The following is a 21633-nucleotide window of genomic DNA, read 5'->3' as shown; positions in this document are numbered from 1 at the left end:
CGGTAGCAAACAAGAGAACAAAACATTGCATTGCAAGCTTGCGTGACTTGTACCACGTACCGCGACATGTACATACATTTCCCTCTCTGGCCATTGTTCACCCCGAAAGTGGTGAAGCGTTAGGGCAGTAATTTATGAAAATGTATGTTAATAAACATAATAAATCCAACCACGCAGCTCGAACGCCTACGCCGGCGACACTTTATGGTGAATCGGAGCTCAACAGGGATGTACAATAATTTGCATGAAAAATGAATGTGACCAGAGCTCCGTCCGGCTTCGTACAGTTTGGAATGATGCAACACAGCCGTTTATGGTAGTGAGTGGTAGTGAGCGCAATTTTTCCTTCAGCCTTGGGTGGCAGCACAAGTTTGAATCAAAAATGTATGCAACAAAACATATGATGGAAAAACTACAAGGAGCATACGCGATCAAAGAAGCGTTTCTGCGAACATATTTTTGTATACTGCAAGAGCCATCCACATTTTTAGTAATGCATTTTTGAAATTAAGTCTTTTTAACATGTAATTGGCTAAAACTAATAATCTGTCCATGGGTCAGAGTGAACAAGTTTACTGTTTATATTATTTCTGCAACGCACACAACACGTACCAGCTAGCACACCCAATCCATTCTCTAGCGTGGTGAAAGGATTACAGCGCCAATTTCAACATTATAAAGCATCTTTACTGTATGGTTTGCTCATAGTTGGAACCAATTGTATCGTGGTTAGGTTTTTGGAATTAAGCATAATTATGGGGTTGTGGCAATCCAGTAGGCCCGGATAGCACAGAATGTCAAATAATATTGTGAACCGTTTGCTACAATCGTCGTGACCCAACATTAAAATTAACCTTCTAACTATCCCAACGACAAGAAGGATACTATAGGTGAGGCTTCAGCCTACGAGTGCAATTAAACAGCCGGCGCTGATCCTACACGTAGGCGAATTAGCGGGAGTTTAATTTGCACACCGGTGAAGCAATTCAACACTTGCTACGTTGTTTTGTAACGCTCTATGACGTCTCCTCGGTAGGGCCCAAATCAACCGCAGCATCGGTGAATCGGTTGAAGAATGCCGGCACCCACTCTGTGGTATATGATTGGGATGGGAGGAGCTAATTATCATACACGATTTGAAACACTTCAGCGAACCAACTCGACTCGTACTGTTTCCGCAATTCGTTTGAAGAAAACATTAAAGCACATTTAAAGCGACACACCAGGACTAACAATCATCCCATTCCTTCTCTTGCTCTTTTCATTACAGCGTCCGATGTACGATACAAAATCTCGAGCGGTAACGTAGGCAATGTGTTTTAGATACGCAACACAACAGGCGCCCTGTACGTGGCCAAGGCGTTAGATTATGAGATGATCAAAAAGGTAAGACCACAGAGATACCTACTTTCCGCGTGCGGTGAAAATGTGTCAGATTATGCGTGCTCTCACCTATAATTCGACCCATCTACACGTTCAATAAAGCTTCTCCGTGTTTCGTTCCTTTGTAATCTTGTTCGCCTTACCAGTATGAGCCACGGTTGACGGTCCCGGATAATTTTAAGGAGAACTACACCACCGTTCTGATCAACGTACGAGATGTAAACGACAATCCACCGGTGTTTGAGAAATCGTCATATCGCACACAAATCATCGTGGAAGTTGACTGAGGTCTGCCGAAGCGTGTGCTGCGGGTAAGTGTTGCCGCCGGCCGGATGGGACTATCTGACCCTTGCGTTCGAGACAGTTTGGCTGGAGGCAACTTATATTCGAGGGACTAGAGAAGCGAGAAATCATTTCCTCGGGATAACCAAATGCTGGTATCATTGATACGTTGGGACGGGATGTGGAATTTGGTTTCGTACTTACAGGGTTTCCCACGATTTATTGGTCAGTTCCCACGATTTTTTTTTATCGTTTCCCATCGATTGTTGGTTTGTTCCCATATTTTTTTGGTATTTTCCAATTGGATATCAATACCACCAAACAATTCTGGGAAACGGCCAAAAATCCGTGGGAACGCACCAACAAAATATGGGAACCCACCAAAAATTGATGGGAACCAACCAATAAATCGTGGGAAACCCTGTATCTTTCCCAATACCATACCGTATCTCGTAACAGGGCGGGCCCAACACAAACCCCTGATTTGAGGGTGAAGTTTGGATGTCCCTTCTATTTCACCATTTCACCAAGGCGTTCGAAATGGTCCAGCAGATTTGGCTGAATGCGGACCACAAGGGTGTTCATCGTTCTCCCGAACAAATCTTTAACGACACGTTTACCGAGATGTTAGAATTGGTTCCATTTTTTATCAAGCCTTTGTTACGTACATTTCCCTTCACACTTCCGGCTTTGGGAAAAGTGTGCGTTTGCGTGTGTTTCATATGATCTCAGCCGTACATTTGCTTGACATTTTTTAGAAATTTTAACGAGGGTCACAGGATCTTATTAAGCCGAGCCTGTAAAATATATCCACAAGGAAACGTACGTAGCTCCAAATTTACCTTCCATGTCAAAAAAATCTAATGTTGGGGCTGATGTCAAATTCTTTGGCTGATTTCGTCAGCTATCTTGCGATTAGATCGAACGAGTTTGCAATTTACAACTTTGTGGCGTACCTCGCACGCAAACTGAACCACACTATAGTTGCGCTAATACACCACACCAGCGTTACACCACACTTGCATTTCACCGCATGCATGCAATCGGCTTGATTCGGTAATCGTACCGAACCGGATAGTTGCACTACCGTGCATCGGAAATAGAATAAAAATGCTCTCTTTCCATTTTGACCGCTAAGCAAACCAGACGTGAGTAAAATCATTCCGCACATCCGAAGTAGCTAATAATTGACACGCATAACCCTATAACTGGTGACCCCGAACGCGAAAACCGAAAAAGTTTAGTTTCGATCGCAAAAATTACAATCGTGTAATTTATCGCCGCGAGTGTTCGACCGCGTACTCTACTTCCGCGAAGTGCTTTTGATTTTATACGGATCGACAATATTTCGCGCGTCGCGTTAACAAGTTCAGTGTTTCGCTATAGAATTATCGCGAGTGAAGGACAATGACCGACCCCGCACCAGCACCGGTTATGGTTGCCCCAGCGATGGCAGCCCAGCATTCGCCTGCACAGCTACAGCCAGCGCCTATTATCCGGCAGCCAAAACTAGTAGAGACAGAGATCGCGAGCTCATACGCCAAAATACGCTTTCCCGAATTCGACTCCGAAGATGTGGAAACATGGTTTGTTTGCTTAGAAGCGGCATTTTATGTTAACAACGTTGCTTCCGATGAGCACAAGTTTAACGCAGTGATCGTTGCACTCGGTACCCGCGCAAAGTTCTTTCACGCCGCCATTGCAAAATGCAACAAGTCGACCTTGGCTGATAGATACTCTACCATAAAAAATCGGTCATCGATTTTTTTCTGCCGTCGGAAAACCAACGGCTTACAAGCTTACTCTCGGGCGTTTCGCTAGGCGACCGGAAACCGAGTATGCTGCTTTCCGAGATGCGCAGAATGGGAGGAGAAGGATGTTCCGATAGCATCCTATCTAACATTTGGTTACGCGCCTTGCCAACCACAGTTCGCTCCATTATTGCTGCAATGCCATCCGCATCACTTGATGATCAAGCCAGCGTAGCGGATAAAATCCTCGAAGCGCCTAGCAATGCCATTTGCACCTTGAATGAGATCGATACTCCTGCCGCAGCCTGCAGTTTAGAAGCCCGCATCGATGCACTCTCTCGCCGCCTAGATGAAGTCCTAACAGCTGATCGATATTCGTATGCAGATTGCAACACACACAGAAATTCTCGATCCAGACAGCGTCATCTGTCTAGCCAGCCATGGGGGCAACGAACTTCTAGCGCCATGCGATCACGCACACCATCACGCGCACCGCGCCGCTGGATCTGTTGGTTCCACTATCGCCATGGAAACAAGGCAGAGAAGTGTGAGCAGGAGCACTCTAACGATACAAACACTAAGTGTATTTTTTTCGACGAGCATCTGCCAGTTTACTCCCGAAAAAAGTAGTGCGTTTCTCTCTACATTCTCACACTTATCCTGGCCGAGACACTCTCATCAACCCAGCCGAGACCGTGAGCACCAGCTACAACGCATCCTTATCGCAGCAGCGCAGCAGCAACAGCTTACCACTACAAGCAAGCCCCACGTTAAATACCACCAGCACCAGCATCAAGCTGAACCCCGGTAAGGCCGAAGTAATCGAGCGCATCTATGTGAACGACAGCAGAACCAACAACAGATTCCTGATCGACAACGGCGCCGAGATTTCCGTCATACCACCATCCGCTAAGGACAGAATGAACCCGATGCCAGCCAGAAAACTCTTCGCTGCAAACGGCAGCTCAATCGGTACGTACGGCACAAAAAACCTGACCCTAGACATCGGTCTTAACCAATCATTCACATGGCCATTTACAATAGCTGATGTAGATTCGCATATTATCGGAGCTGATTTTTTAAAACACTTCGATCTACTCGTAGATATCAAACGCAACAAGCTAATCAAAAAACAAAACACACATCACTAATACACTACCAGCACAAGTATTCGCATGTAGTTCAAACGATAGCTTCTCACATCTCTTAAACGAATACAAAGATATCACGATACTCGATAACACACGCAAAGCAGTCAATACAAACGTAACACATCAAATCATTACCACCGGTCCACCCGTCTTTTGCCGTCCACGCCGTTTGGACCCAGAAAGGTTACGTGAAGCAAAAGCTGAATTTGACTTTCTCATAAAAAACGGCATTTGTAAACCATCGAAAAGCTGTTGGGCAAGCCCTTTACACCTCGTAAAGAAACCAGATGGAAAATGGCGACCCTGTGGGGATTATAGGAGCTTGAATGCTATTACCGTTCCTGACCGGTATCCCGTACCCCTCATTCAAGATTTTTCAAATATTTTGTATAACCGAAAAATATTTTCTTGCATCGACTTGCAACGTGCATATCATCAAATACCTGTGGCTCCTGAAGACATACCCAAAACAGCCATTTCAACACCATTCGGGTTATTTGAATTTAATTTATGACATTTGGCCTTCGAAACGCAGAACAAACGTTACAACGGCACTTGCATTCCATCCTTGGCGATTTAGATTTTGTTTTTCCGTATGTTGACGATTTATGCGTCGCCTCTCAGAACAAAGAACAGCACCACCAATATTTGCGCATATTGTTCGAACGTTTGAGGCAGAACGGACTAACAATTAATCCAACAAAGAGTCAAATCGCGCAAACAAAAGTAGAATTTCTCGGTCATCTTGTAACCGCAGATGGTATTAAACCAAAACCCAGCAAGGTTCAAGCTATTTTTGACTTTCCAAAACCAACCATAGCCAGACAAATGAAACGCTTCCTTGGCACGATTAATTTTTACCGGCGTTTTATACCGCATGCAGCAGAGCGCCAACAAATTTTGCACGGTATGATGAATGGCAACATAAAAAATGACTCCACTATACTTACCTGGGATGAAAACAGCACGCAAGCATTTGAACAATGCAAACACGATCTGGCAAACGCAGCTTTATTAGCTCACCCTTCACCAAATGCAAAGCTCGCCTTAGATGTTGACGCTTCAAGTCATGCTATAAGAGCTGCATTAAATCAGTTGACTGACAAGGGTATCGAGCCTCTCGCTTTTTTTTCTAAAAAATTGTCACCTGCACTTAAAAAAGCCAGCACTTATGATCGCGAACTTCATGCTATATACGAATCGATAAAGCATTTTAAAGACCTTTTGGAAGCACGTCAATTTATCGTGTACACGGATCACAAACCGTTAACCACTGTATTCGATCAAAAACTCGAAAGAGCCAATCCCACGCAACAAAGAAGACTGCTTTTCATCAGCGAGTACACCACCGATATACGACACGTGGCCGGCAAACACAACCTAGTAGCAGATATGTTAAGTCGTATAGATAGCATAAACACGCTCATCGATTGTAACCAATTAGCAGATGCACAACAAACCGATAGCGAACTACAGCATTTTTTAAACAACTCACCGAAAACATCATCACTGATATTAAAATCACTGGCTATACCGAACTCTACCAAATCTATTTTCTGCGATATTTGCACTCAATACATCCGACCTTTCGTTTCCAAAGCGCACAGAAAACTGATCATCTCCAAACTGCACAGCTTAGCGCATCCTGGTATTAGAGGAACAACACACCTGGTATCGCAACGCTTTGTATGGCCATCAGTTAGAAAGGAATGCAAAGCGTTCGTAGAGACGTGTATCGAGTGCCAAAAAAACAAAATAATACGGCATAACAAGACACCTACAGCCGCTATAGCCACACCGAACGCACGCTTCACACACGTACACATAGATTTAATCGGACCACTACCACCATCAGAAGGAAACGCGTACTGCTTGACGATGATCGACAAATTTACGCGATGGCCTGAAGTAATACCGATCCCCAACATCACCGCCGAAACTGTTGCACGTTCCTTTATTACAGGATGGATTTCGAGATATGGTGTTCCCTCTAAAATAACCACCGATCTCGGAAGGCAGTTTGAATCGGAAATGTTTCGTTCATTGTCCGCAACGCTCGGAATCGACCAACTTCGAACAACACCTTACCATCCCCAATCAAACGGCCAGATCGAAAGGATGCATCGACAGCTAAAAACCGCTATCCTTTGCCACAAAAACGTTCGTTGGACGGAAGCACTCCCAATAGTGTTGCTTGGTATGCGCTCCACCATAAAAGAAGACATCGGTGCAACCAGTGCAGAACTCATCTATGGTACAACACTTCGATTACCTGGTGAATTTTTTGACGAACCATCGAATTCACCTAACATCACGCCTGACTACATAGCAAATCTAAAAAATATAATGTCATCGTTGAAGCCGTCCCCCACATCGAACCAAAACACGAAAGAAAAAGTATATGTACAAAAACAACTAAATTGCTGTTCCCATGTTTTTGTCCGCATCGACGCCGTGAAACCCGCTTTAACCCCTTCTTATGATGGTCCATTTAAAATATTAAAACGTAACAAGAAATTTTTCGTTTTAGATATCAGAGGCAGGAAAAGTGAAATTTCCATCGATCGTTTGAAGGCCGCATTCATGATGAATGATGAGTCTCCGATCCAAAGCACCACCCCCGTTGATGAGGAAAACAATCTGCTCGCCAAAACGACCGACCCACTTGCGACTCGAACTGCCGTCCATCAGACGAGATATGGTAGGAAAATTTATCTTCCAGATAAATTTTAAATAAAGGGGGAAGTGATGTGGCGTACCTCGCACGTAAGCTGAACCACACTATAGTTGCGCTAATACACCACACCTGCGTTACACCACACTTGCGTTACACCGCATGCAAGCAATCGGCTTAATTCGGTAATCGTACCGAACCGGTTAGTTGCACTACCGTGCATCGGAAATAGAATAAAAATGCTCTCTTTCCATTTTGACCGCTAAGCAAACCAGTGTATGAGTGTCAATAGCTAGGAAGGGGGCAGTGTATGGTAAGCTAATCAAACTGATACCCATTTTTTTAATGCTACTAAATGCACTATTCTCTGTCTACAGCGCCCTGGATGTTGCTAATCACTTGAGAATTGACTCTCAAAATGAGTTCAATTTTGCCTTGATCATGTATATCGGGGATGATAAAGAGAGAGAGAAAAAAATACAACCTAAACCTGTTCAAATCAAATGGTATGGTTTATTGTTTGTTGGCGGGCTGTAATTTTGGAATGTCGTTAGAATTAGATAGTGGTGCTGTCGATTTGCTATAACTTACTCGCTCCAACAGGCTGCCTCATTCGGATGGCATATCGGTGCAACGAATCGGATAGCCTAGATTTTCTATAATTAGCAAGAAATCGTAAGCAAAGGGCAACCCCGACTCGGGGAGTCATTCCCTACCGGGGTCGTCAGTTGACTAGGGGGTTCAAGGGAGAATCATTAGAATCGCTAATTATGAATTCAGTAGGAATTTTCAACCCATTACCAATAATTTAACGTTAAATAATCCAATCGGCAGCAACTCACACCCCACCAAACTGCGAAAATTTACAATAACCCACAGCTATATCTCTTTTTCTATCTCTATCTCTCTGGTTTGCCGTTTAATATTTCATTGAAAAAGACTTACCGCCTGTTGGGGGATATAGGGCAGTTCCAGCGTGTTGGAAGCATGTAGCTGTGTTGACAGAGAGAACGAGAGATAAACTGTAAACGAGCTGCCCCGAGGCACTATAAACATTGACCTCTGACGCACTTTCTCAGATGCTAGTTTTTGTTGTGGTGATATGGGCACCCATCGTAAACAGAAATATGCAACCAATAGGCGGCGTTAAGAAATTGGTCCATTCAAATACCACGGTCAGCACGTATAAAAAAGCTTACACAGTCCCGGAAACGCTTAAGCCAAGCGGAGAGTTCTTAAGAAATGTAAAATATGTATAAAAACAATAAACATTATAAATAATGGCTAGTCCGGGAGTCCGGGAGAGATGAGTTCGGGGAGAAATTAGGTTACCGTGGGAAATAGAATTCGGTCAACGGCACAAGCATGGTATGCGTGGCTCCGAGTACAATGAAGGACGAGGGACAGGGAAGACCAGAACTATTCAAAAAGTGGAGTAATGAAGTATAAAAAAGAAGAAAAAAAAAGCTACCAGCCGGCCAAGTCAACCGGAAAATTCTCAAATCACAGAGGCATCATAATGCTTCTCGGGTAAAGTTCTATGAATCGCTGCAAAATGGCTTTCCAGCAAAGCTTGCCCCACATGACGCAACAGGAGCAAAGGGAATAAACCCTTACCAAAACCGAAGGAAATAAAACTCAAACAACATCACATAAAAAACACAGACACATTGTAAATGCTGCTTTGCACCGAAACGAATTTGCGTGCTGATCTTTTTCACATACTCTCGCGCACGAATAATCATGGTAAGCAGCTCAACAATGCGATTGAGCAATAATTCCATCCGACACATGATGGTAGCACTTTGTTATACCGGGTGGGCGATGGCATACACATATATAAATAAAAAAACTCTCTCGTAAGCTTTCTTGTGGAGTTGATTTCTACTTTTTCGGGCGTGCTTGAATCTTTAAATACTCTCTTACACTGCTGGCTTAAAGTGGGGGTTTGCTTGAACTTGCATTCTCCAACGATTTTAGCAATGTGGTCCACCACCTTGAAGAACAAGTATTTTTCGTTTTCAAGTAATAAAAAGAGACCTACAGCTACTGTAAGTGTCACATTTATATGTAAATGTATGAAACATAAGGGGCGGTCCCTTGGTACAGTCGTCCACTCGAACGACTCAATAACATGCCCGTCATGGGTTCAAGCCCTGAATTGACCGTCCCCCGGAGCAAGGATTAACTATCCGGCTTAGTAATGAATTGAGTCTCGAAAGCCTGTATAGGCCGGCATGTTCGCGTAGGACGTTACGCTAAATAGAAATATGAAACATAAAAGAAATTTCAGTTGGCCGATCGAGCATAATGAATAACCATCATAATTTGGAACTTATGATAACGTGTGTGATACTTGCTTTGCAATCTAAACATAACTTGAAAGCTGCAAAAAAGGTGCACAGGTTGAAAAAGGTTTGTATACCGAGCTTAAGCTGCGTAAAATTGTAAAAAACCTGATTAAACAACCAATTACCAAATCGTTGGAATTAAAAACTACCGCAAACTTCTGCAATAAGTACATCTACAGATGTAGCATTTTGCACATTATCACAATTCTATGCAAATGTAAAATCCATTCAACCCTCTGATTGATTTTTGAATAGGAACTCGAATAAAATTGCCAGTAATGCTCTTAGCATTCATTGCAAATAACGTATCAATTTCCCATTACAATCAAATGCAATTCTGCCTGTTTGACCCTGCCACATGCGACCCCTAATTAATTCGGGGTATCTGTATAATGTCCGAGTCAAGAACCGAGTCAATCTGTTCTTCTTCATACATTTTTGTGCGTTTATGCAATAGTCATCATCATCATCGTCATAGGCGTTCCAATCTTTACAATTGCCAACGGGACAGCACGTAGGGGAAAGAGTGTTTGTGATAATTAATCAGTTGCACCGAAACTAATACAATTTACGGCAATCAAAACCCGATTGACCAGGTCCGTCCAATTACTACAGTCAATGTATTTCTTCCAATCATAGCTTTTGGTCGGTTCACAATTGCGGCCGTGGGTAAAAAAGTGATTATATGCAATTAGAGCTTCAATTAACTCGCTATAATATGTGATTTTTAACATAGTGAACAAGATAAAGTGCTTTCAAACGGTAGCACCCGAGAGGTTCGAATATAAACTATCCTAATATTAACAATCAATACGAGAAACTATTTTCTCATATAGCTGGTTTTTGTTCTAGTGGAATTTTGCGACGAAAGCGAGGCACTAGTGTTGGGTCATACGATTAATTTCACGACCCGACCCGGAGTCAGGTGCGAGCCTGCCGGAATCGATTCCGACCAGTGGGTGCAGCGGGTGCGCTAGGTCGGAGTCGGAATCAAATCCGACCCGCGGGGGCAACGAGTTCGGGTCGACCCGTAAGATCAGTAGGTGCGAGAAAGCATAAGCCACTCCGACCTGTTGGTGCAACGAGTTCGGGTCGGGTCGAGCCAAAGGGGGTTCATTCCGACCCGCGGGTGCAGCGAGTTCGAGTCGACCCGACTTATGAGTAGGTGCGAAAAAGCATAAGCGAATCTGACCGGAGTCGTTGCACCCACTGAACCTACTTGTACCTTTCGAGTCAACCCGAACGACTCCGGGTCGCTTACGGATGGCTCCGACCTGATAGGTTCGGGTCGACCCGCCCATCACTTCGAGGCACCAAGCATTGCAATCATCAATTCGTTTCATTAGCTAACGAAAAGATGAGTGTTGATTTTTTTTGTTATTGTTATTATTTCCCACTGATCTTCACTCTCGCAAAGCTGCACATCTGGGCAAAAGTTTGTTATTCTACATGTAGTTTGGGTGAACAGGATGTGCACGGAATAGCCATAGAAGAGCAAAACTTAGAGGTACACATTTCGGGTAGCAGAAGACGATAATTCATTGGATGGTATAAATCTCCCTATCTAGTCGAGAGCAGGATCTTTCATACACATCCATTTTTGAGTGAGAGTATGCGTGGAAAAAATCCTGTCCAGTCTTCTAAAACCACAAAACTGGCATGCAAGGGTTTGCCGTTTTAGTTCTGGTGCGAATAAAAGCTTTGGAAAATGGAATTTCTCTCCCGCTTTCGTTTTATCCCGTTGCGCCCGTTTCGTTCCAAAGGGCTGCTGTGGAGTGCTGGACTAGGATCAACGGGTTTGAAGTAGTTTTATGTAGCCACTTTGCTTAATGTATTCCACGTCATAAATAACGTTCGATCGTTCCACAACTTTGGTAGCCTGCGTCCGGTGTAGAGCCAGGAGGGCCAACTATTAACTAAACCACATCAATTATAGAAAGTTGTGCTAAGCTGACTCGGTGGCTTGATTAGTGTTGGAATTTAAACGGATGTTTGGGCTCCTCTCTTTTCCTAACCCAAATCAACAAAACCCGTGGTAGTTTTATAGGATTGGTACACACGTTTAAAAATCCAACATAATTCGATCGAATCGTTCAAAGCGATCTATAAAGTATTTAATTTTCAATACAAAACTTTGTCAAAAACTTACCGAATGCCAATTTCTCCTATTGTGACTTGGAAGAGTCCTGAATCGTTTAACCCTCTTAATTGGTATACAATTTTAATTTCACGTAAGCTTTGCTCTCTCTGTCATCACGACACTGGTTTATTCTCCGATCGATCTTTTACAAACAATGCATAATTTATTTTAACTTTGCGCTTTTTCCCAAGGCCCTTGGGACATATCACGTGGACACGGTTGACCAATGAATCTTACCGCACGGAAAGAATGTTCAAAAGTCATCATGTTTACCCCGCCTGGTTCTCGGAAAAGAACAAACAAGCGCAACCGAAAGACTACTTCGTTCTCCCAGAATTTGTGCTGTCTGAGCGCTAAAACTTTCCGTTCGACTGGTGTTTGCCGGCTATTGGGATAGGGCCAATGTTTTGCGTAAAGTTCACCTCCTTAAGACTACAGCGTAATACTCTGGTAAGGAAAGTATTACGTACACTTGTCGCTCGGGCTGGGGAGGATGTCCAGCCAGCTTTGCAATTCGTCTCTCCCCAACCGGATACGGCCCGTTTGTTTCACCCAAGAAAGACCTTTTTCCATCCAGCGCGCTGTGGACAAGAATCACAAAAGTACGGCCTTTTCGATTGATATTTTATCTCTCACCCCAGAGAGACAGACGCCGTCACGTTCGCTTTTGCACGCTATCGGGGCGTAGATAATAATCTGTACCGAAGGGCAAAGAGCGATAACGGAGCGTTTGAAGGTCGTGAGGGCTGAAAATCTTAACATCGTTTTCCGGTATTTGAAAACTGGGACCACAACTAAGTCACCATCCTCAATTTCCAACAAAGACACTGGGTCAGGCTTAACTTCCTATAATATGCCGTCGTTTACCGAAAGGAAACTTCCGGAAAAATATCCATTTGAATCAACGTCTAGCTCGTTTCTTCTGAAGTGCACATTTTCTGCTTGCCTTGCCCCTGTCGCGTATTTTCGAGGACGCGCTAACTCGGTTCCAAACAAACCAATGACACAATTTCCGGCTCTTTCATTTACCGCTAATGAAAGAAACATCACAGTGAGTCGCAACAGAGCGTCGATACCATCGCACCACCCCGTTTTGGTTCGTTTTATTTGCTCGGCAACCAGGGTCGGAAGTTCCAAACCGAACCGAACCCCATGTCTCTCGGTTAAGGGAACGAGGTTTTACTGACCATTTCAGTAAAATTGGAACCACCAACCACCACCACAAACCGGACCCGGAATCTATTTCGTGTGCCAGCGGTTTCGGTTGAAGCAGATTCGTTAAAGGTTGATAAAATTCGTTACGCTTTTATGTTGTCTCCTTCCTGTGGGTTTCTCTGGGATTTTTCTTTGGTGCAGGATAAGCGAGAAGGGCGCAAACGTGGTGAACCATTCTCCACGACCACTGAATGTCCCATGAGACCCATGGGCAGGGAGAAACTTTTCGGAAAAAGGGAATAGGCTACTTTTCTCCCATCGCATCTAAACTGCAATGTGAGCAGATAGTTAAGATAACTCCTACCTGTCCGATGATGGTTATGATAAGTGTCACTCTAGTGAAGGTGAACCATCCGGACTCTATTGGTTTTTAATGGCGAATGACCAGCTTCAACCCTGACTCCAATGACTGTTAACGAGTTGTTTCAGATAATTCGCTAATGGACCACCGATTATAATGATTGATTGAAAGAAATTATCAGCTTTGGATGGTATGTTGATAAATGTAAGTATTGAGATTGTTTCATTTAGCAAGGCTATAAAATCAATCAATACCAAACGATCATTTAGAAAACTATTGGGAATTCTTCGGAATACAATTGAGGTAACGATAAAGAGTAATCATGTTTTTTTTTGTATTTACAGCATTATACTTTACCATATCCACCGTAGACTGATACATCATTGTTTATTGTGTGTCTTGCTGCTTTTTCCCTTCAGCTATATTTCCGCAACATTCCACGCTTCGTTGAGTTTGGACATACGTACACGGGAATAACATTTTTGCATTATAAGACGTTCCATTATGGAAACACTCTTGTCGCTGTCATCTGATAATACAAACAGATGTACTTACAACATTTTAAATTTTCGAAGTTTTGCTCCAGTACAGTACACCATTTAAATCTTGTATTTTTATAAACATTTCTCCCTTATCTTATACGCTTGAGTATAGCTCGAGGAAGTCAATGCTGTTTATACAATTATATAAGTGTTTTTTATTCTGCTGTCTGTCACCTCGTGTACTTATTCAATTTATTTCTCGCAATTGTAAATGGCACTCTACACTTGCCTCACCATGCGATACATCTCTTCACCCCCAATGAAAACTATTCAGCAGTTGTAAACTATACCGTTGTTTTGCCGAGCTTAATGTCTGCAAGTGACACAATATAACAGCAAAACCGTCCCCACGTTCTTCAGGTTAGGTCGGGCAGAGATGTCGGAAAACTACGCATATATATATTTAGCATAAAAAGTTACAACGAATCCGTGGGTATCCAATTTCATATAAGGCTAGCAACACCGAAGTAAAAAAAAGCAAGCGGGAACGCTTTCGGTTAAAGAATATTTCAATAGACAAACAACGGTATACGCCAAACAAACAACATGCTTCGTTGCAATGAAATTTTGTGCTGTACGGAAAATGTACAATGTTCACATTGAACAACAGATACAACAATTGCACACCATCTGGTAACACAGTTACATATCTTTCCCAGTGCAGTTGCTCTGCAAATTTCAGACAGCCGCGGGCAGACCCGCTGCGAGAAGCACGGCCCGGCATGTTGTGCAGCGCAACAGGATTCATCATTTGTTTGTGTTTTCTTAAGCAGGCAGCATGTCTTTGTGAGTGGTTTGCAGTATTTGTCTGCCAGGCTCATTGTTTGGACTTGTTGTGCTTTTGCTGCATTTGTTTGTTTGTTTATTTACAAGGCAGCAACCTGGTGCAGGCACTGTAGCGTATTGTTTGTGTATAAAATGCAAAAAAACAATGTGGGAAATGTATTGAAAATGCAAAGACACAGGGAATGCTAAAAAAAATAGCCATGTTGGTTTTGCCATTAAATTGTCAAGTCATACATTTTAGGGGCTGATATATTATGGTTGAAGAGATTGCCTTCTAAAGCTTTGCCTGTATTATTGACACAGCATTGCACGACAATAAAAGAATATTACCACATAAAAACGGGCGAAAATTAAGTAAATATCACATTCACAAGTGGATCAGATAAGCGTTTAACAATATAACTGTTTACTTTTTAATCTATAAGGCAAATAACAAAGCCACAATCAGCAGAGTTATCTAAAAAGATTACTTTTCTCATTAAAGAATATTTAGTTAAGAAGTAAATAAATACGGTAATAATTATTTTAAAAAAAGATAAATTAATGAATACATAAATCAATCCATAAATAATACAATTATTCACCCAACAATTATTCTACAGGATAATCGGTCCCTGACTGCAGCCTCCCATCCATGCAGACACCCGATTTCCATCAGGTCTCGCTTCACCTGGTCCAGCCATCGAGTTCGCTGTGCTCCCCTGTGCTTTTGCCGAACTGAGGATTGCTGTCGAACACCTTCTTGGTGGGACATGAGGCATCCTCATGACATGCCCCAGCCATCGTATCCTACCAGCCCTCGCCACCGTCAGGATGCTCGGTTTGCCGTACAGCTCAGCAAGCTCGTTCATCCTTCTCCTCCACGCTCCATGCTCGAACACACCGCCAAAGATGATTCGAAGGATGCGTCGCCCAAACACGCCCAGAGCGTTTGCATCTTCCGCTCGGATGGCCCAGGACTCCTGTCCGTAGAGGACTACAGTAAAGAACCACAGGGTGAATCAATGTGCGATATATCTCACATTTCGAGCGGTCTTGAAATCTTTTCGATTTGCTTCCAGGGCCTTCCAGGGCGCTGTTGAAGAGCAAACAGGAGAGTTCGTCACCTAGCCTCAGAAATCTGTGCGATTCGTACGATTCCGAAGTCAAGTTCAATACTCTCACCTTGCACTGCACCCCATTCATGGAGGCCTCTAACATTCGGATCAACATCCCTGAGAAGTAGTACTGCTGCATGATGTTGCATAGCTCATTCCGGTCTATGGTGTCGTAGGCCGCCTTGAAGTCGATGAACATGTGGTGCGTAAGGATTTGGCACTCTCGGCACTTCTAGAGGATTAGCCGCAGAGTGCAAATTTGGTCGGTGGTTGATTTTCCTCGAACAAATCCAGCTTGGTGGCTGACTACAAAATTTGTAACAAAGACCGCAAGTTGGCAGAAAAGGATATAGGACAGGATCTTATAGGCGGAATTACGGACACCTTAAAATTAGAGCATTTCAGTCTTTCTCTCTTTTTGAAGACTGGATAAAATGCCACCCAGTTTCCCCTCCTCTGGTATTTTTTTACTACTCTTAGCTATACATGATCAGCTGATTCATTTCAACGGTATGCCTATCCGACCCTAACTTGAAGAGCTCAGCGACCAACCCATGACTGCCAGCCAACATATTTAATCAAGATTAACATAACATCTGTAAGAAATATGACATGTTACTACTATTTAATTTCCTTAAAAAGGAGTTCCGATCTCCAACAAAACAAAACAAAACTTTAAACATATACAATTATGACGTTATACAATACAATGATGATGATTCAAAACAGCTTGCTTTATAAAGTTATCGAATTTTGGCTCTTAAAATGAAGGCATCTCAAACTTGTCATTATTTCAGCAACTCAAATTTCGTTTTCCTAATTACCCGACACGAACAAACTCTATTCTTGTGTACTCAATAGCTCGTAGTAGTTAATAAATTCACTTTCATCAAACTTGCTCCCTTTGGTATCTGCGCGTCGTACGAGGTTTTCAATTCCACCGATCATTAATCAACGGAATGGAACACCCCCCCCCCATGCAATCAAATACCCGAAACAATGCGAAAATTTCTCTTATTTCTATTCTCACCTCCACAACTCTTTCTCCATTATTTCCTTCACCTACTATACACAAACACATAATGGAAAATGTTTGCTAAAGTCAAGTGACAAAGACTGTTTAGCTTCACTAATGTTAACTCACTGTGATCCAGCCCAACTGGAAAGTCGGGATTCTGCTGTAGCAGAATGGTGTCGTAAAGTTGGTCGTACTAGCTTACGAAACGTAGCATGCAGTCGTCGGTTGGGCACCATGCATTCCGTAAAACACACATGCACTCCCTTCCACGACTTTTGGGTCGTTAAAGTTAGATTCCAAACTTTCTCGTACAATATTCAGTCAGTGTACTGGTTCGGTACTGTCATCGGGCAAAAGCCATCTGGTTCGCTTTGCCCTAGGTCATGAGATGCTTATGGTGCTGCACTGCTATTGGATTCATTATTTCACCCAAAAATCGTTTTCTCCTGTGTTTGAGAAAAATACGAAGTGTTTCTGTCATACCACACTACTTATGGCATGGTAGATAAACGCACACGTCGGAACGGCGTGGATGGCGTGAGAACGTAAAAAACAATTTCACTGTTTTACGACAAATTTACTCCCGTCCCGCAATTTTACACACTTTCATAGTGATTCTGCCCGATCCATGAAAGAAGCATACGTTTTCACCTTCTACGGAATTGTAGGATTCACAAACGTGTCGTTTTATAGACCGAATACATGGCCCACGAACGAGCCCATGTTCACTTATCAAACCGCCTATGGAACGGCGGCAATAACAGTTTTTGAAACGCCGAAGCAGAAAACGTACTACTCTCGGGAAGGAGTAAAACAAACGAATCCAAGAATAAAATTGTTTCCATAAAATGGGAAAAACATGACCACCACCGCCGACAACATTGCTGTGAAAATCACGTTCGTACAGTTACGTGGCCGTATAATATTGCACCAAGGCTACAACTGTATCCACCGGGCTCCCCTCATGCCACACATGCCAACACCAAGCAGCACTCCCATTTATGGATTACAACACATGAACTGCAAACATGTTGAATCAATCGTAAACTTCTCAGCTCCTTTTGAAGTGGAGGAACCATATAATGGTCCCGAAGAGCCGAGGATACGGCGTGCTATAAAGAGAATCGTAAATAATATTAGTCCTAATACAGTCCTTTTACGGCGGTTCTTCATTTGTTTGATTGTCCCATACTAACGAAAAACGACTTGTGGAAGGGTGTAACAAAACTACAGAAAAGCGTAATGCAACTACTCTGCTGATGACCAGCACTAACAGCGAAAAGTAGCTACATCTTACTTGGGTTTACACTTGACCGCGGATAGCTAGTGGAAGAATGTATGACGGAGTATCTCAAACCAAGGTAATCTTCAAGGTGCATCTGCATCGGTTAGTTTAGCACAAAAAAAAAAAAAATAGAAGGAAACATTGTATTTAATTTAGGCAAACCAAACGTCGAGTTTTTTAAGCACTATGATGGTGGATTTATTAGATGGCAGATCAGTACCAATGTAACATGCTGCCAAACACCAAACTAGCAAGCGCAAAAACAAAAAGTAAAGTTCTTTCGCCATAGCTTAAACAAATCCTCAATAACCACCACTCTAAAGATGGCCTCACGAGTGCTCGAAATGCAAGGAAGCTTCATGAAATACCGATAGATCTCGTCTTACTTTTTTCTCTTTCCTGCTCGCATCTCACCACATAACGTGCGCTATGACCAAAGAAAAAGTTGTTCTCTTACCAGAAACAGGGCACTTGTCTTCCCCAAAAGCTCACTGACGATGCGTGCATTGCATAGTGTTGTGCGAATAGAGCCCGGTCCTTGTCGGTAGGTAGTTTCATCTATCCCCATCTTCCCAAAAACCACAAACACTGAGAAGATAGATTGTATTTTACATTAGCTTCGTAAAGGTTTAGAACACATCATGGACATGCATATGTGATGGCAGCTTTGGCTGCACTTTCCCCGGGTGAAGTGAAATAAATGACCTCTGTGCGTTGTCTCTTATCAGATACTTATCAATTTTATTGCTTTCGAACGTTCAATTATGGGTTTGACCGTTACATTGCTCCTCTTAGTTGGTGGTACTTGGTAGTAAAACGGGGTATGCTTGATGACACCAGCTACACACACATTCGCTGGACCAAACTGAAACGCAAACGCTTCCGATGGGCACTGGGATGGGCTTATCTGGCCTCGTATGATGCTGTATTCCATTGCACAAGCTCAGAGCAGAGACGCACATAGTCGTTGGGACAGCTTGTCTTTGAAAAACATTTATTTAATTTATGAGATAGTTTACTGAACGGTCACAAAGTTGCTGGTCAGCTAGAGAAGACGGTATAGGGCACGTTGATGCTGATGAGGAGGCTCATGGAAATAAACATGCTTTTAGCAATTTGCTTCGATGGTCATAGCAAAATAGGGTAGCTTTTCAGCTTAAAGCAAACCAAATTTAGTTTTTTTTTGTGTTTGAAAGCTTTCAGATATCAATCGTCACTTTTCCAGTGAATCCCAGTGCTAAACTCGCTAGGGTTTACTCGGTACAGAGTTGATGCTAATGCGGGAGTTTTTTTTTATGAAAAAAAAGCTTTTCATTTTTTTTTGAAATTCTCTCTTTTTCTATTATATTCTCCTACTATTTTTGAACAACACCATTTATTCATAAATAATTGGCGCAAACATTTTTGTCACTTCAACCGCTTCTCTGAGCCCTACGAATTATCATTACGCGTTACTTCGAATAGGACCAATGTAATGCCAAAAATAAATAATAGTTGCCGCCACTACCGATGAACGTTAAACAAACAAGAAACTTTCCCCCTTATGGCATACGAACCGAAACGTCCTTAGTCTTTTTCGCTTCCGTGCACAGAAGTAAAGACATTTTTAGTGAGGCGAAAGCATAAGCCTATTTATTGAGCACCGTGCTCTACCACACATGATCCTCCGGTTTATCCTCTTTTCAATCCTTCATATCGCACGCTGAAAAATGTTTTGGTGGCAGCATAGGCAACGTGACTTTGATTGTATACGAGCTTCTCGCACGGGGAAAACGATAACGATGATAATAACATCAACATGCGCTCAACCAAGGAAACGAAGGGACCGATTCTTCCCATCCTCTATTTGGTTTATACTGTTGTCCGTAACAACGTTCCCATTGCACCCATTGGTTGTTGACGGTAATAGTCAGTAATCGAATGGCACGTACTGCCAAGCATACGTCAATGGAACCTTTCGCTCTCGAGCGCATCCTAACGAGGTGAAGGATAAATATTAACAAGCTTATGACGTTGTAAAGATGTCAACACAAAAATGTTATCCTGAAAAATGGTTTACTGCGTTCACATTGTCTCACTGTCTAAAACGCGCGTTAGAGTCTCAGTTAAATTGAAATTTGAAGTTTTTCTGATAAATTTCTATAAATTTTTATCAGAATATGGTTTATCATACACAAAAATAAAAAAAAATTTATTCTCCCACAAAACAAAAACAAAATAAAACACAGATACAAAGATTACAACGTATCCAAAACAAAATTATGAGGGTGATTTTGGGTCTTGGTTCAAGAACTTCTTCTAACGTTATGCTTGACATCCTGCAATGGATGTCAGTAAAACAAAGAATAATATATCAAACAATGATTTTCATACATAAAATATTGAATGGAATGTTACCAAGATATCTCGGGGAACAAATAGTTCTAGGAACGGATGTCCATCGTTACCCTACTCGTAGATCAAATGAACCGAGAACACCAAGCTACCTTTCATTAAAAGCACAGAACTCCTTATACTATAAGGGAATTCGAATGTATAATTCGATGCCAAGAAAAGTTGTTAACGCCACAAGTCTGGGAAATTTCAAAAAGGAATGTGCACTGTATGTGAAGCAGGTTATTTAGTAATGTGGTCGTAAAGTGTTTTAGTATAGTAGTATAGTGTAATGTAGAATGTATACTTCTAGAAGTGCTTGCTTGTTTGTATTGTGTAATAGTATTTAATCATAACCGCATTTATCTACTTGATGATGATGGTGCATTTTTTAATTTGTTTTTGTTTAACAGCTATTATGAAAAAATAAGATAAGTTAGAATAAAATTAAAAAAAAAATAATGTGAGTCTTCAAAGATTCGAGACACGCGCGCGTATAGTGGACTTTGGGGTTTAGACCCACTGGTTGTAAGATGATAGGACTTAGCGGCACCTTATCGGATTCTTTAGTGGGTCGAAAACATTCAATCATCCACTCGAGTGTTATGTAGAAATATTACTTTCATTTTTATACCTAAATATCTTTAAGATAATTTCGTCCTTCTCGAACCTTTGAAGGGGAAAGTGGAGGGACCATCATCATCACAATCTACACTCAAAAAAATATTAAATTAATAAATTAAATCCAGTTCCTGGTAATTTCCCACTCTGTTCGTGGCAAGCCAAATTCTGATAAATATCCAATGAAATATAATAATAAAAACAAAATCTCACGTTCACTTTCACGCAAGGTCTAAAGCGACCTTAAAAGCGAACTAAAACTTCCTATTTCTCTCTGTCTTTTTTATCGCTAGGGATCGTCTCAAACGATCGGTATTTTTGGACAGAGATCCTAGGATATGTTCGTACCAGTTCCATGCTACTGCTCATACGACATAACAACATGCCCGTCATGGGTTCAAGCCCCAAATAGACCGTCCCGCACTACGTCGGACTGACTATCCTGATATGGTGGGTTATCGAAAAGTCACTGAAAGCCAACCCCACGTGTGATACATGCAGGACTTGACCGACAGCGGTTGTTGAGCCAAAAGAAGAAGAAGAAGACCGTGCTACTGTCGCTAGACACTATGGCTTGGCGTTCCAACGCATACGGTGCAAGCCGCATCCTGTTCCGAACCGTTTCGAGTATGTCGTTGAGTACCGTCTACTACAGCATGCTTT

The 21633-nt window shown here is 42.3% G+C and overlaps 1 long non-coding RNA gene and 1 pseudogene across 4 annotated transcripts in view; both read left to right on the top strand.

Annotated features, from left to right (window-relative positions):
* Positions 1-21633, top strand: part of LOC133393682 (uncharacterized) — a 134381-nt gene that overhangs the window by 98984 nt on the left and 13764 nt on the right. For all 4 annotated transcript variants that reach the window (XR_009766327.1, XR_009766326.1, XR_009766324.1 and 1 more), the window contains exons 3-4: positions 1271-1386; positions 1530-1694. This is a non-coding gene — a long non-coding RNA (uncharacterized LOC133393682). The remainder of the gene's footprint in view (positions 1-1270; positions 1387-1529; positions 1695-21633) is intronic.
* LOC133393234 (uncharacterized) lies at positions 3857-7328 on the top strand (annotated as a pseudogene).

The sequence above is a fragment of the Anopheles gambiae genome, chromosome 3 (assembly GCF_943734735.2).
Source record: "Anopheles gambiae chromosome 3, idAnoGambNW_F1_1, whole genome shotgun sequence".
Taxonomy (NCBI): Eukaryota; Metazoa; Arthropoda; class Insecta; order Diptera; family Culicidae; genus Anopheles; species Anopheles gambiae.
The sequence above is the reverse complement of the archived record's forward strand: the minus strand, read 5'-3'. Positions and strand labels throughout refer to the sequence as shown.